The following is a 17,622-nucleotide window of genomic DNA, read 5'->3' on the forward strand; positions in this document are numbered from 1 at the left end:
TTGGCCTCTCCACACATGGGGATGCTTCAGGACCCTTGGCCCTGTTCCCCAAACCTCAGATGTGGCAGTGGACTTGGGCCAAGTGCAAAATCCTGTATGATCACTTCACAACCAGCCCCCCTTGCATTTGCCCCCTACCTCAGTCCCACGTCCTGTGTGTGCCCATGACACCAGTCATGGCATGTGTGGTTCCTGGCTTCTCACTTGAGACCCTTGCTGTCCACCATGTGCCACATGTCTCCTGGCGGGGCACATTGCTTGGCCCCTTTGCTGCATACCTATGGCATCCCCTCATATTCCCTGTGGCATAACCATGCCTGGTCCCTTCCCTGGGTTTTTGGCTTGAGCTATGGTTGCATGTCCCCTTGCATGGACTCCCTGTGCAGTTACTTGCCTGGGTTACTTGATTGGGCCCTTTCTTTCATGTCTTGCACTTAGCCTCCCTTTCACCCACCTCACTGTGCCCTCCTGTTGCACTTTTTAAAGCCTCAGACCTGTACCAAGCTTCTTTGCCAGCTCCCTGTTTAAGGCTGCCTCCCTACAGTAGGGGTGTGGTGTGAAATTGACCTTCCCCCTCCTTGGTTTCCTTTAACGAGACCTTAGCCCTGTCCTTTGACTGGGCCCCCTGCATCCTTGCATTCCCTTGCCCCTTGGCCCTGTTCTCAGACCACTGAGACCTGGCAGTGGACTGAGCTTTCCCAGACCTCCTCCTGCAGGATCCCTTCCTTTCCTTGCCATTCCCCATACATATTTCCCCTATCCCATGCCTGTTTCCTTCTAATTGTGCTCTCTGCCCTTAGTCCCTGGCCTGAACTCCTAACTTGAACCCTTTGATGCCTATCTCTTGCCCAGGGCCCCTTGGTGGGGGACCACTTGCTAGGGCCCTTTGCTGTGCCCCTCTGGCATCTCCTTGCTTGCCTGTCCTATTGCCACATCCAGCTCCTTGCCTGATTCTGGCTTGAGCCCTGGCTATTTGTCACCTTGCCCTAATGTACTGTGTGGTCCCATGCTTGGGTTCCTTGCTCTCACACTTTGAACTGACCCTTCCTGTTCTGATACCATGCCCTCTTCTTGCTCGTCTCCCAGCCCCAAGCCCATGCCAGGACACTTTGCATGCTCCTTGTTTAAGAATGCCTACCTCCACAATTGAGAGTGGAAGGGAGAAGGTGGCCTGTCCAATCCTGAGTCTCCTATTTCAGGAACATAGCCCTACCGCTTGCCTGGTTGCCACGTACTCTGTCAACCATTACCCCTGAATCCCACCCTTGTAGTGGACAAAGCTTTCACAGACCGCCTCCTGCAGGATTTCTTCTTTTACTTCCCCCTGTTCTTTGCATTGGACCTCTACCCCTCCACCATGTCTTTCTTTATGTATCCTCTGTACAGATCACCTTGAGCTTGGTCCCTGGAACTGAGTCTTCCACTGAGGCCATTGCTAACAATCTATCCAACACATCGAGCGGTGACCCCTTGCATGGGATCTCTGGTGTAAACCTCTGGAATCACCTTGGTCATCTCATCTGTTGCCCTGTCTAGCCCCTTGCTTAGATTCCTGGTTTGATCCTTAGCTGCCTGTCCACTTGCGTGAAACCACTACATGTTACCTTGTGAGGTTCCTTCTTTGTGTCCATTCTCTGAACCCTTGCAAGAACCATTCCTGTTCTGAAATTGTGCACTTCCATTGCCCTTTGCCATACCCTAAAGTAGGTAGGCCCATTTACTTGATCCATATTTAAGAATAGCTACTTCACATGGGAGAAGGAGAGATGGAGTCAAAAGTGCCATGTCTATTCCATGGCCTGTTGTCCCAGGACATTAGACCTGCCACTAGACTGGGCCCCTTGGACTCTCAGAAATTGGTCCCCATTCCCCTTGAGCAGGTCATAATCTGGGTCTCCTTGATTGAAGCCCTGGCCACACTTGTTGAACCAAAACTCCCATTACTTGAGGGGGGATGCTTGCCTGGGCAGCCTCCTGAAGTCCCCTGAGTTTCCTTATCCTCCATCTGCCCTTCCACTCTCTTGTTTTCTCTTACCCAGGTCCTTGGACTTGCTACACAAACCTTCCATATGGCAGTAGGCCTGGGCCTTGATCCTACCACTCCCTGCAAGATCTCCTATCTCTTTCCCCATACATGCAACCCATACCATAGCCTAACTGCAACCCTTGGCACTACAACCCTGGGCAGGGCACTTCCCTTGAACCGCTGGCTGCGTTTCTCAAGTAGTGCCTCCATGTACCCTGACAGGTGGGCCACTTGCTTGGACTCCATCTGTTCCCATGGGTTTCCCATGTACTGTGGAACCCTTGCACTGCTGCACTACTCCAATTAAATGCTTTTTCCTTGATCGGACATTCCTCTGATTACTTTACTGGGGCTCCAGTCTTCTTTCCTTCTTCTCTCTCTTTTCTGCAATCACTTAGGCCCCTGCTTTTGCACCTGTCCCTTGCCACGACAATCTTCCAGGTCCCTGTCAAAAGATATTCACCTGAGGTAGGGGAGAAAACTTGACATCAGGGCTCAGAGGACTACTTATGGGAAAAATACCCCTGCCCAATACCTGGTCCCGTTGCACAGTCTGGGTTCTCGTTCCTGCTCCTCAAACCGTAGCACATCCCAGTAAACCTAGGCCTTGCACCAGCCACCATTGAACTCTAGTATTACATTCAGCACCTACAGGACCAATAAACATGAGTTTCGGACCATCTTAATCCAGATACCTATTAATACTACCTTTTAAAAAGAATAAGGGATATATGAAGATAACTAGGGACCCATTACTAGTTCCCTATAGTGCCTATTCATTGAGATATTAAAAAGTGAATCGATTTTGACATTACTAGTACCAGCATTTTCCATCACTTTATCTTTTGAAGTCTAACTAAATGTGTAAATAGCCTAAGTTCCTAGCTTGAGTCAATATACACATGCCACAGCCACAAATTGTTAACCCTCAGGAAGGAATCAAAGGCCACAAAACTCTGAGGGTACCTATCCCAAGATACTCATCTAGGCAACAACACCTTATAACACACAGAGGACTACTCAAATCCTGGGCCCCTTGCTCTCCCTGGGCTCTTGGTCCCGCACCCCGAACCCTGACCCCTGGCAGTAGACCTGGGCCTCGAGCCTGCCTCCCGCTGCTGGCACCAGCCCCCACCCCGCTTCCCTCCCCAGCCCCGCCCACTTTCCTGAGCCCCCTGCCCCGGCCCTTCGCCCCTGGTTCTGCCTTCCCTGGCCAGGCTCCTGGCTTGAGCCTCTTGTGGCCCTCGGGGCTCAGTGCGCCCCTGGGCTTTGACAGCGGGCCCCTTGCCTGGGCCGCCTCCCTGCTCCAGTTGGCTTGCCTGCACTGCCCTGTACCAGTGCCGCCCGCCTGCCCGCCCTGGCCCTTCCCTGCTCTGCCTCCCTCTCCTCTGGCATGGGCCCTCCTCTAGGTGCCTAGCCTGGGCTCCTTGCTTGGGTCCTGGCCCCACTGCCCCACTGCCCGCCTTGAGCGCCCACCGCGGCCCCGCACTGTTCCCTCCCTGGACCCTCCTTTGGTCCCTGTCCCTGCCACGCCCCTTTGCCTGAGCCCCTTCCCAGGGTGCTCCCTTGGCCTCCTGGCCCTGCGGGCTCCCTAGGGGACAAGGTAGCCCTGCCTGCCCCTTGCCCGGGCCCTTTGCCTTCCCCCAGCCCGCGGCCCCCTCCCCAAGCCTGGCCCCCCACCCCCCCACCCCCGGCAGTGGACCCGGGCCTTGAGCCTACCTCCCCCTGCCCTCCCCTCCCTCCCGTCCCTCCCCAGCCCTGTTCCATTCCCCTGAGCCCAGGTCCCCGCCCTGGGCCGCGGCCCCGCCCCCACCCCCCCCCCCCAAACTTGGCTGTCCATTCCAGGGCCCGGCTCCTTGCTTGAGCCAGGCTGCCCTGCCTGAGGACGCTGTCCCTGTCCCATGATCTCCGCCCCCCATGCCTGGGCCCACTCCTGTACCACCTCCCCTCTGTTCCCCTTGCACTGCCGGGACCCTCCCCTCCCCTGGCTTGCCCCTGGCCTGGGCTCCTCGACTGGGTCCTGGCTCTCCCCGCACCCCCGGCTTGGACCCCCTGCATCCCCACAGGGGGCCCTCCTTTGTTTGGCCCTGGTTTGTTCCCGGTCCCTTTCTGAGGATGTGCTTGCTCCCCTGGGGCAGCGGAGTGGAATTGGCCGGCCTGGGCGCCCTGCAGGCTGCCTACGGGAAACGGAGCCCTACGCCTGGCCCGGGCCCCCTTCCCTGCCCGAACCCTGACACCTGGCAGAGGACGTGGGCCTTGCGCCGACCTTCCCCTGCGCGATGCCCTCCCTCCACTCCCTCCCCTCCCCTGCCCTCTGGCCTTGCGTGCTGCCCCTACCCCATCCCTGAGGTTTCTATGCCAGACCCTTCGTGCTCCAGTTCGGAGTCGCATGGCCTGGTGTCGTGTCTGAGCTGGGGGCCCCTTGCTTGGGCCCCCTACCGCGTTCCCCTCGGTGCCCCTTGTGCCACCCCTTGTGCTGTCTGCTGTCACCTCATCCTCGAGGGGCCCCTTCCTCGCCTTCCCTTCCCTCCCCTCGCGGGGGCCCCCTCCTTCTTCAGTCCTTGGGTCTGCGGGTTGGTTGGTCAGGGTCGGTAGGTCAGTGTGGCCTGAGGAGAGGAAGTGGCTTCAGCTGACCTCTAATTGCCTGCTCTTTGTTTAACGGGTGATTTACAGCTGCCTTATCCAGGAAACCTTTCAACCTAGTCTTGAAGAGTGGTGGCTTCTCTAAGTGTCTTTAAATAACTGAGAGGTGCCCATGATACTTCAAAATAAATGAGACTGAAAGATGCATCTGAAGCAGATGCAGGTTGCAAGGAGAGAAGCCTACCTCAGTGTAGACCTCCATAGAACCTCCAAATATGATACTGCTGGATTTTGGTGAGGACTGCTGCTTCCCCACATGTTGAAGTTTGAACATTATAGAAGCATGCCGAGACAAGCATATGAAGTAGGATTTATTTAAAAGACTTCTCTTTTGAGAGGAAGGGGGCATAGCTGATATCCTGGTAGCCCAAGAAGCCTGGTGTTCTGCCCTTTTTATATGTCCTAGGCTTCCTTTATTCTCCTACTTTTCCCCCTTAACTTTCTTTTTCCTGTGTACTTGACCCAGCAATGCTTGATGGTATGGCCAAAGGTGTGAAATATGTGGGCTGAAGGGGGAGTAGACAAAAACACATTAACAACCTTATAGCTCCCAGTAGGGCAGTGGGGGAAATTCCTGGGACTGGTTACCTTAGCAACAGTTTGGAGCAGGGGCAGGTTCTTGATAAGATCCTCAGAGGATAGTCACCAATTTCCCAGACTCACACAAAATTGGCCTCCTAGTTCTGACCTGACTTGATTTACCTATCTGCACTGACTGCCTGTCTAATTCTGGCTTCAGCACCCTTGGAAAATCATTCTTTAACTCCCAGAGTGCTCTTTAAACTCTGAAGCCAAAGGAGTCACTTGCTCATAGTTTAACAGGAGATTCTGATTCAGTAGGTCTGTGGGGAGCCTGAGAGTGCAGTTCCAGCCAGCCCTCAGGTAAAGGCCTCCCAGTAGGGAACAGCTCACAGTAGCCAGTAGACTACAAACCACAGCCAGTGGGACCCAGGCCCACAGGACAGAAAGTGGGAAGAGGAAGACAGCCTTATCTGTTTTCCATTCACAAACAGAACCCTATTTCTGGCTGCTGCAGCACACCAACCACCAGTGAAAAGAACAGAAGTGAAGATCTTTGCTTGGTGAGGTGTGAATGGAATGTGCCATTAGGCAGGCCAGAAAACACAAACCTCTGCCTCTTGATTCTGCTTTGGATCAGTGAGACACACTGGTCTTCAGCACCCTGGTGCTCCAACATCCACCCATTCAAATGTTAGGACATACTCTGGGTTATTGATGCTGCTGGGAAAAAAGTTTTATTTTAGGTAGTGAAAATTTCTTTTACATCTCAGTAACATTGTTTTTATTTCAGTGGCCTTTAGTGATTAATAAATACATGCTACAATTTATCATGATCTATTACTTAAGCTATGAGTTTATATATATTTTTATCTATTTTTAAAAAACCTTTTTGTAAATCTAGAACATTAATAAACAATGGGAGATCAAGAATCCTTTTATATCTAATGGCGATAAAAGAAATGTAGAGACCGTTTATCCAAACACTTTCAATTGCTAATCAAAATTAAGTTTCTTCTTTTTAAAATTTTTTTTACTTGCAGGTGGACACAAGACCTTTATTTTATTTATTTATTTTCTATGTGGTGCTGCGGATCCAACCCAGTGCCTCACATGTGACAGGCAAGCCTTCTACCACTGAACCACAACCCTGCCAGTTCCTTGATTCTTGAGCAGAGACCTTTTTTTTCATATTTCACCCTTTGCCTTTCATATTGCCCTTTTGTTTTCTCACTCTAAATAAAACAAGATAAGAGGGAAAATGTCAATTTTTCATAAGAAATGATATGCTTTCGATGATAGACATAGTGATAACTCACCTATGGGATTCTGAATGATAGGAGTAGGATAGTAGTCAGGGCCTAAGGCAGATACTGGTGCTGTTAACAGCTTAAGTTTGAAAATGGCAAGGCAAAAGTTGGGGCAAGGAAGGTGTGAATCTGCAGGGCTCCTGTGTGGGGCTGGCAGCACAGGATAGTGAATCTGAAATAGAAATGGGTTTCGGAGACCAAAAATGCAGGAGCAGGCTGTGGGAACTACTCTTGGGGCTTAATCTGAAGGCAAATGGCGAAAAAAAAAGGGTTTTGTTTTCCCATTCACTGAAGGTTTTGTTCTTCTGCTTTACAAATGATTGACTAAATTCATGAAATAACTTTTTACTTTCTTTTTCTTTTATTTGAAGAGGGGATAAAATGTAATGAAAAATTCCCTGGGCTGAGGCTGTACCTCAGTGGTAAAGTGCTTGCTTCACATGTGTGAGGCACCGGTTTTAAACCTCAGTACCACATAAAAATACATAAAGACTGTGTGTTCATCTACAACTAAATAAATACTTCTTAAAAAATCCCTCACAATTACTATAATCACTTAATATAAATCTCATTATCTTATTATAGACCAAATGAGGCTGATTTAATTTGAAAAACTTCCTAAAGGCCCTAGAAAATGAAGGGCATAGATGGAAAGTGTTCGTGCACAAAGACACTACTATAGCTGGATATTCCAGGTTCCGTCTGGCCACCACTCCACCTTGTACCTTTCAACCTAAACAAGGAAGGTGTGAATCTGCAGGGCTCCTGTGTGGGACTGGCAGCACAAGGCAATGGATCTGAAATAGAAATGGGTTTCAGAGACCAAAAAAGCAGGAGCAGGCTCTGGGAACACCCCTGGGGCACACATGCCTCCAGCAGGCTCTTCTTCCCTTCTGTACTTTTTGCATGCACTGATCTACTGTGACTAGGACCTCATCTGTAGTAGCTTAGGGATAGCAAGACCTGATAGGTGCTTATACAGAAGTCTCCAATCCTATACATAAAGGAAGTCATTTCTGTGACTTCAATCATCCTGCTCAGCAACCCTCAGGTAAGTGGATTGGTTCTTGCCTGCTCTAGGCTTTCCCAAGATGGGGAATTTCCCCCCACATTGTGGTCCCTTTCCAGGTAGAAGTCTAGGACTGCAGAATTCTGCACCTGCTCCCACAGGAGAGAATAAATTTAGTTTTATTCATCTTTGTTTTTTGTAATGCTTCTAAAATTCATCTATTGACACATATTTACAACAAATATTGAAGGGGTTCATGTTATATCTTCATTCATACACAGTGTATTGGTCACTTCCACCAACTTGTCTTCCATCTTCTCCTCACCCTTTCCTAGAACTTAATAATCCCTACTCTACATTCAAGTAAACTTTTTGTTTATAAAATTCTACATTTGAGAGAGAACATGCCATACTTGTAGCTCTTTTCGTAACAACGGGCGGAGGTAAGTGCTCTGAATATGCTTAAGTGAATAATAATGCAGAATTGATGACATTGAAGGTAAAAGGATCATTAAACAGAGGAGCCTGTGTTTCTATAAGATATAAAATATACATGTTTCTGATTATTTTTTAATAACCAATTTCTGGTAACCAGGCAACAGTGTGCCATACCTGTAATCATACCTATTAAAGAGCCTGAGGTGGGAGGACTTCAAATTTTAGAAAGTCTGGGAAATTCAGGAAGTCTCTGTCTCTAAAAGAAAATACCAATAAAGGGGTTCTGGTAGAAGAACATGAAAAATCCTTATACCTTAGGGAGATATTATAAAGGGCCACAGTTATGCATTTGTTCTTCATTGGGATTATGCTTCTAGGATAATAAATAGTATGATCATATAAGAATTATTAAACCTTTACAAAGGTTATTTGTTGTACTATGTCTCAGGAACTGTTGTTACTTTGTTCATATGTCCTTTTTTCTTTTTCATCATTGAGAATTAAAGACAGGTCACTAGAGCAAATCTATATCTCCAGGCTTTTTACCATTTTGAGAGAGGGTCTCCTTCAGTTGCTCACCTGACCTCAAACTTTCATTCCTTCTGCCTCAGCCTCCTAGTTTCTAGGATTACAGGTTTGTGACAGAACTATGTTGGACTGACCTATGGTTTCTTAAAATCCTAAAACATAATTTTTAAAATTAACAATTTTGTTCTCACTTCACAGATTGAACAATATCCACCAGCTGTGCCTTAAAAATTTTAAATTTAAAATGATACTTTCATCTATTAAAGGTTGAGACAAGAATTTAAATATGAACTATATTTGCTTATTTGATATTTAAAGTCTATAGCTTATCATCCCTTCCCCACACCAACTTCTCTCTTCCCCTTAGTCCTTATAATTTAGGAATTCATCAGTAGAGAAACAAAACAGGTAGATGAGAATTCCAGTCAAGACTGGAGAATTGATCTCCAACTTTTCTCCAAACAGTCCTCTCTATGGAGGACTCAGCTGCAGCATTATGTATGGTTTCATTTGGGATAATGAATTAAGCCTTTGTAGAAGCAGAGGTACATGTCCTGAAGAAGCACTGTGAACATGGGGTTTCACATATAGAAAGCAAACAGAGAGTCTGGCATATCATAATGAGTAAGCCTTTGTGAAATAGTTTAGCCTTAATCTATTTAATCTAATTAATTAATTACTTAATCTAATTAATTACTGATACAAATTAGAGTTATTATAATCGCGTCCAAGATGATTGCTCTTTTTTTTATTTGTTCTTCCTAGATATATAGGACAGTAAAGATGATTGCTTTTCAACTGAAGTTCATCAGTCCCAACCTTGTAAGCAATTTGCTGCCAAGAGTACCATCATCACCCAACATATTGAACTCTACCTTGAAATTGTGCAAGAGGGCCATCAGTAAACACCAAATGCTGAGCAGCCACTCAATCCTTTGCCTCCTCTCTCAACCCTGCCACTGCTTCTTCTGATCCAGAGGCCAAAGTCATGGACCATTCACTCCTGTGTGAAGCAGGCTCTGGAATCTGCAGAGATGACAGGAAGATCCCAGTTGCCTTTGTCACTGAGCTTAGAAGATTCTGGGCAATAGTTCCCCCTTCTGTCCTCAGCTGGGAGAACCCTGGTGGGAAAGCCTATATTTCCATTGGAAACTGCTCTCAAGGCCATGGGGGCTGGTATATTGGGTATGCCTCCACCCAGACACTTGCCTAGAGCCTACACACCATAGAACCATCCCTAGTTCTACCTGCCTGCCTTACCGGAACCCTATGCCCATGACACCAAAGAACTCAAATTCAGCCTCAGGAGAGTGGCATGCTGCAAAGCAACGAGGCAGTCACCTGCCCTGGCAGATTCTCTTAGTCAAATTCATATAGTCCTAGAGATAGACTCCCCAGAGACATGCAGACTTTTAACCTTGACCCATGACCACTGAGTCCTAGGAGTACTGAGTGGTGGTAGATTTTATTTCTACTTCTGTTCCAGAAAAATGTAAGGCATATCACTTTCCAAAGTCTCCTTGTTTACTTACTAGTAGGCAATTGATGTTATTTTTAGAGGCCCTCATAAATATTTGGTTCCCTTGCTCAACAGTAGACAGAATGAAGAGAGAAGGAAAGATAGAGGAGTGCTGCAAGAGGTGGGAGACAGAGCTCTGATTCTGAGCTGTGCTGTGGACTTCACATCAGAGCCTTAGAGAAGGTCTCCTTTGGACAGAGGTATGGAAAGTATCCAGGGAAAGCAATGCAAAGGAGCCCCAAATTTTGACCTCAAACAAATCTATCCAACTATAGGAAAGAATATGTGGGACAGCAGGAGTTCCTTAGTTGGGAAGTGTATCTCTTTGCACAGTATTTGTATCCTCCATCTACCTAAGGAAGGGTCTGGAGTCTCCAGTGACTAATACTCCCACAAGGCTGTCCCTGTCCAGCACACCTCTCTCAGATACTAACATCTCTCAGACTGGTGTCACTGAGATCCAGTTTATTACCAACCAGGAAGAGGAGGTCCTGGAAGGCAGAATGTCTGCCTCTGGTCCCAGGATTCCTATAGTAATGAGTTAAAATATATAGAAAATGTATAAATGTCTGTATTTAAACAATTTATTTCTTGATGGAAAGGGTTACACACACAAAAAAAATTGCAAAATATCTTGGTGAAATTTTGAAAGACATGGTTTTTTTTTTACCTGATATTTGCTCAAATAAAAATTTTATAAAACTAACCTTATAAAAACATCCTAAAAGCAGAAAGATTTTAAATACTTTTTTATGGAGAATATATTTAAAAATTTTTTTTTTCAGTTGTAGATGGACACAACACCTTTATTTATTTCTCTTTATGTGGTACTGAGGATCAAACCCAGGGCCCCACACATATTAGGTGAGCACTGTACCCCTGAGCCACAACCCCAGCCTAACAGGAAATGTATTATTTTATGTATAAAACATAAGTCCATTCTTTTGGGGTTGTTAAAAATGAGAGACTATAATAAGCTCAAAGACACAAAGTGGAATATAAAAGCTCGATTGTATTCCTTCTGTCTTTAGGAACAGACACTGAATATACACAATTTACACACAAGGGATAAAAGAATATTAGCAATCTGATCAAATGCAAAAGCAGATTTCAGACTGAATATCAGAGAATGTCTCTCAAAATCACACAGCAACTGACCCATAGAGAAAGACTTTCAGAAATTAGAAAATACTGGACAGGCAGCCATCAGCACCAGAGCAAACCTCTACAGAGCCACAAAGCCCCTGGCAAATGTCAGAATACTGGGTCATTCCAAGTGTTTGTGGGGAACGTGTGCATGCACACCACTATTGGAAAGTAAATGCTGCATTCACCCTAAAGAACAATCTAGCAATTATCGGTAAAATTGAGGTCATACACTTTTTATGGAACAATTCTATTGATGGTCACCTGCCCTAGAGAAATTCTCCCACAGGTTCATAGAGACAATTATGTGTGGTTATGGGAGACAGCAGCAATATGAATGTTCACTGCAGGACAACGGAGAATTAGGGTGTGCTAAGGCACATCAGAGGCTACTCTGTCAGAGTTTGAAGCAGGAGATGAAATGTACATTAAAAGATCTTAGTAACTTGCAGATGGGGACTTTGAGTGCAGATTAGTGGTAGAGTGCTTGCTGGCGTGCATGAAGCCCTAGAGTCAATACCCAATGCTACCAAAAAAGAAAAAAAAAAGAACAAAAGAAAGAAAAAAACAGGAAATGTTAAAATTTCTTCTAAATAAAATTGGGTATTTCCCCTGAAATTTTTACATCAATTAAAAATATAAATCACCTGAAGAATGAATCACTCCTCTTCCTATAACTTGTCAGAGGTGATCTGTTGAAAATGGTTCACTATTGTCTTGATACAAAAAGCTCCACAAAATCTTACAAACAAGAGATTCAAATCTTTGTGCTCATTTTTAGAAACAAAGAAACTTTCAAGGCCATCAAGGGTATGCATATCCAAATGGCCAAAAACTATCTGAAAGATGTCACTTTAAAGAACCAGGTGACTGGGCATAGTGGTTCATGCCTTTAATCCCAGCAGTTCCAGAGACTGAGACAGCAGGATCCCAAGTTCCAGGCCACCTTCGGAAACCTAGTGAGGCCTTATGCAACTTAGTGAGACCCTGTCTCAAAATAGAAAATTAAAAGGTGTTAAGGTCTGTAGACAAGTCTAAATAACACGTGGTATTTTGCCAGGGAAATGTTAGAGTTCGTAAACAAGTCTGGATGGTGCCTGGCAAAATGCCAGAGGGAATGGTTTGTGAAGTAACAAAATCGAGCCATTAAGTGTGGCGATTCCTTATTGGTTGATGATGTATCTGGTTTATGCTAATTAAGATAAGCTGTGCAAAATGTATAAATAGCTCTGTTGTCCTACAATAAATGGCTTCCATTCCTGCTGTATCAACGTACACAAGTTATTCGTCACCCCCAGGTTATTATGCTGCAGCCGGACTGCGGCAAAAAGGAACCTGGGAATAGACTCAGTAGTAAGTACTCCTAGATTCACTCATCAGTAACCAAAAATAAAAATAAAAAATAATAACACTATGTGCCCTTCCACTGTTAACATGTGGTTGGTGTGTCTAGGCCAAACAATGGAGCTGACACAGGTCCACTGACCAAAAGAAATCGCTGATTTTGGCAGACATACTTACATATGAATAAAATAATGCTGAACTTGAGAGTTTAGATGTGGATTTTCTGTCATTGAATGTTTCTAGATGAACAAAGAACCCAAGATATACTGCCACATTTATAGAGCTCATGTCCAGATTAAGTCATACATGAACTCCCTCTGCCACATTCAGATGATTCTCAATGAAAAACAACAATTTTTCCTAAACCAAAAGAAGAAAATGCACTCACACATGCATACACACACACACACACACACACACACACACAAAAGAAGAACTCAAAGAGGAAGAAGAAGAAGAGAAAAAGAGGAAAAGGCAGAGGAAGAATAAAAGAAAGAAAAAGAAGGAGGGAGGAAGTGTGGGGGAGAGGGAGACAATAAAATGTTCTTAAATTGCTGAGGCTAGCCTTGAACTTTCAGTCTTCCTGTTGCAGCCTCCTCAGTTACTCAGATTACAGATGTGCTCCATCACAGCTGACTAAATAAACATTTCAATAAAATAGAAATGGGAGGAATTGCAATGAAAATAGGGAGGGTATGTAAAGGAGAACAACTCAGGATAGAATACACATATTTACATTAAAAAGTTTAGACTCCTGAAAAAAAAACACACCAATATACAAAATGTGGCATTAATTCCATTCATTTGCTCTTTAGACAGGAAAATCAGAGGAAATTTAGATACCTTTTGATGCAGGAAATCTAGACGTGGATTAGAAAAATTACAATTCTAAATAGCCATAGGACTCTCTTTTTTCTCAACACAACCTGCTCCCCTACTTGTTTCCCTGCTTAGCTATGTATGCTTGAAAATTTAGCTTTTCCATCCAGCTCCAGGATGAATTAGCTTATGGTTTTAAGAGTATAATTAATAATTATAATTAATAAGTAATTGCGTGGTTTTCATTATTTTTTTTTTGTATTTTATTTAGAGACAAGTCTCACTGAGTTGCTTTGCACCTTGCCCTTGCTGAGGCTGGCTTTGAATTCAAGATTCTCCTGCCTTGACTTCCCAAGCCACTGGGATTACAGAGGTACACCACCATGCCTGCTTAATTAATCTATGTTTATCTGAAATAGAGAAAGAATTTTTACAGTGAATTGAAACTAGAAAGAACTAGAGCCTCACTTCTGTCCTACCTCATCCACCCATCCTTTCCCTAATTCAATCAAAACCAAGGAATTTCCAAAATGCCTTCAGGATTGGTCCACTCTCACCTTAATCCTATCAGGTTCTTCAATCAATTTATAATGCAAATGAATGTCCCTCCCACATGATTGGGTATGACTTCTGAGGTCAGCTACAGGACAGAACACTATGAAAAGCTGCAGTTCATACCAGACTGAATGAGTTGCTCCTTTTCCTAGGCCAGGTGCACACCTTGGCATATAGGGAAGCTGAAGTTATGGCAGTCTACCTGTCAACCTTGGGATCACTGACTCTTAGGAGATTTTGTCCAGAGCCCTTCATTCCCCGAGGCCTGAACCCAGAATAGGCATGGCCCTGGGCTGGATAATTTTTCTGCACTGAGCTGCCACTTCTGCAAATGCCTCCAGAGCTGCAGAGATGTGAATTTTCCAGTAAGCCAACTGCCTCACTGGGCTTATACAAAGCAGGGAGCTGTCTTTGGGGAACTTAGGTAGTGTACTAACAGAATATGTTGTTACACAGGAGCAGGAAGTTAAGATGGACCAGCACCGAGTTCAAGACCCTAGTATCCAGCAGCCAGTGATTGAAACTTCTCAGGAGCTCCAGTCACCTCAAGAAGAGGCAAGCACTACTATAAGTGGGACATAATGAGCCCTGAACCTCCCAGGAGGTGCCATTGCCTGGGCAATTAGATAGACACACACTCACGCTGTCTCCTGGAGCCCAGGTGGTCCCTGGAAACTGCTGAAAACCGAGGCTTACATCCCAGAGGAACCCTGAAAGGAAAGGAACACCATATTGAGGTGCCTTGAAGTATAATGCCCTTCAGCCAAAGCCCTAGAAAGAGCCTGACAGACTCCAGTGGAAACCCTCATACTGTCCCTGTGGACTTGAAATCTTGGCTGTGCTGATAATCCCTTATTTTGTTCTTTCTCTCCTGAATGATTTAAAGGTTCTTGAATAAGAAAAACTCTGTGTAATTAATTTGTTAAGGAACTCTTCTTTTAGATGGACTGAGTATTCTCATAGTTTCTAATCTGATTAAATTTTTCATGATGATGAAAGTCATTCCTTTATTCACTGCTTGTCTATTGATCTTGAGGGGATGAGTAGAGGATCAGGATGGGAAGCTGTATAGGTAGATCTGGGACAGGAAGTAGATAATTACCCAGGTCAGAGCTGTGGCCTGAACCAGTGGAAATCTCTGGAGATATGAGGGTAGTGTGGTAACTGAATTTGTAAATGGGTGGCCACTTGCTGGTGTTTCTTCAAAACTTAATGTGACCTTCAGAGGAGGGGAGAGAATCAGCATCAATAAGTATCCTTTAAATGGTCTACAGTTACTTTCTTATTAACTAAGATAGGACACCAAAATGAAATCTCTAGTCTTGGGCCTCTGAGTTGACAACCATGGGATCCAAGACATCAGCTCTAGGTCAGACATGTCCAGGCAGTGACAGAATCCTGCTCTGGTGGGCTGTGTCCAGTGTAAGAGACTTCATAGATTGTACTTCAAGATCCAAACTCAGGTGGCTTTAGCAAACTATCATCAGCAGGGTGTCATGATGTGTACCCATAGTCCAAGCTACGCAGGAGACTCAGACAGGAACATTGCTTGGGCCCAGAACTTTGAAGCCACCCTGGGCAATAGAACAAGAACCTGTCTCAAAAAAATAAAAAGATAAATTACACTGGGCTGAGCTTCAAGGGATGTAAATGCCTTCATTAGCATGAACATGGACTTTTAAACTTTCCCGTTCCCTGAAATATAGTAAGTTTTAAATTGAGGGGATTTGGATTTAGAGGGGCCTAGGTGCTAGGTCATACTGAACAGTGGGATTAGACTTGTTTGCCTTGTTTTTCTCATCAGTTTAATTGAGTGTCAATTGTCCATGGCAGGGAATGGTAGTAGAGGTCAAAGAGGAGTTTGGAGTATTTATGTTGTTATAGTTAAGGCTTCATCCTGGGGTTTCATAAATTGACTTCCAGACTACTCATGTATAATTGAATGAAGACTTTATTGAAGCATTTTGGACAATTTTATTGAGAAAGCAGAAGAAAAATGCACAAGAGCTCTGAAGTCTCCATGGTCGACTTGCAAACACAAGCTTTACTTCTAGTTCATCCCTTCCAAAACTCTCCTCCAAACATGGTTGCAGGGGAAATTTCCGTGTTCCTGGGTCCCAAAGGTTGTAGCTCAAGCAGCTTCAGGGAGTTTTGCACAAAAGGGCCCAGATCCACTCCCAGCTTTTTTTCTCCTGGCCTCTGGCAGGGGAAGGGGAAAGAGGACTCCGAACAAAAGTCACCACCACCAGAGGTCTTGGCCTCTAGACCTCCCTCACCCTTGTACCTGAAACAAAGGGAGCCCCAGCAGATGGTTGATGGTGGGGCACCTTAGAGACCCCAGACTTTTCTATGTGTGCCTGCGGCTTCTTCTGGGTCAAGGATACCTGATCCAGGACAAGAGATTCTGTGTCCTGGTGCAAGATGCTGTGTGCTCTGGGAAAGTCGTCTTTCCATGACCAATGCCAGAGAAGAGGTCCTTGGGGTATGGAATTCAGGTTGCTGTGGAAGGCGTGGCTGTCATAAGAGATAACTTGTTGCTGGATGTTGAAAGGCAGCGACTGAGGTCCAGGATATATTGAGCTCAGTGTTGGAGGCCTCTGGAGACCTGGCTCCTTGTATGCAGAATTCTAAGCCTGTGGCATACAACAGAGAAAGTGCTGCTCCATGGTGTTGTGGGCCTCACACCAGGTACCACCAAGTATGTGGGGCTTAGCAGGCACCAGATTTGGTGTTCTGAAACTCTTCTGGCCTCCAATGGGTTTCTAGCCACAGATTGAGAATAAAGGTGGTGCTTGCTTTAATCCTGAAATGAAATCCCATCAGAAAGCTCCATTAATGAGATTAACAACAACAACAAGTATCTGTAAGTCACTGTAATAGGAAGTCTTGCTCCATGCAAGACACTGAGAAATAGACATTTTTCTTCTGGCTTTAGAAGCATTGTCAACACAATACATAGATAATCACAACATGGTTTGGTTGTAACCCTTTTCCTTCCTGAACTCTGCCTGTGTGATAGAATAATTGTGACCAGGAGTACTTCCAAAAAACAATATAAACTGGGAAATGAAATTTGGTTTTCAGATATGGTGCTATAATCTGATTGATCTATCACCTCATCCCACACTCTATCTAATACGTAGCTTGAGAAATAAAACCCTAATGATAATAGTAGGACATGAGCTCTTTGAGTAAATTAGGCCACAATCCCTCATAAAAGTTATTTATAGCCCATAGAGGAGATGTTGTAAAAAATATTTTAAAGATAACTGCCAGTATCTTCTAAACACCAAATAGGATGAAGCTAAAAATCCATAATAAAAACAGGAAGTTAAAGTTCACAAATTTGTGGAAAGCAAAAAAAAAAAAAAATCATAATTTTCTGATCAAGGAAAAAAGCACTAGGGATAGAAGAATATACATAGATATCTAATAACAAAGAAAACACACTGTACCAACATTGATGGGATGAAGTAGAAACAGTGACCAGGAAGGTGTAGTAGTCAGGGTTCTCAAGAGAAACAGAATCAATAGAAAGTGCCCTCTGTGCAAAGAGGACCCCAGGACCTGTCCCATATCCAGCAAAAACACCCACAGCACAAAGTATACTGGCATCCAGGAAACCCGCCCTTCTTTTCTCAATCTCCAAAACAAATACACAAGTGAAAAACAATTTTTTTCCTTAGTTTTATTATACAAGGGTCAGAAAATTTTATGAAAATCTAAGACAGTATAAATTTCTCACATGATTACTAAACTGAGAAAC

The 17,622-nt window shown here is 44.8% G+C and overlaps 1 long non-coding RNA gene across 4 annotated transcripts in view; it reads left to right on the top strand.

Annotated features, from left to right (window-relative positions):
• Positions 1 to 14,848, top strand: part of LOC120891913 (uncharacterized) — a 31,701-nt gene extending 16,853 nt beyond the window's left edge. The window contains exons 6-9 of one of the 4 annotated variants that reach the window (XR_013435127.1): positions 9,239 to 9,965; positions 10,068 to 10,192; positions 13,573 to 13,674; positions 14,313 to 14,848. This is a non-coding gene — a long non-coding RNA (uncharacterized LOC120891913). Of the gene's footprint in view, positions 1 to 3,838; positions 8,580 to 9,238; positions 10,193 to 13,572; positions 13,675 to 14,312 lie in introns of those variants that run through there. The other 3 variants (XR_013435126.1, XR_005736500.2, XR_005736501.2) reach the window with 3 other exon arrangements.
• Positions 14,849 to 17,622: the final 2,774 nt, after the last annotated feature.

Source organism: Ictidomys tridecemlineatus, chromosome 2 (assembly GCF_052094955.1).
Source record: "Ictidomys tridecemlineatus isolate mIctTri1 chromosome 2, mIctTri1.hap1, whole genome shotgun sequence".
NCBI lineage: Eukaryota > Metazoa > Chordata > Mammalia > Rodentia > Sciuridae > Ictidomys > Ictidomys tridecemlineatus.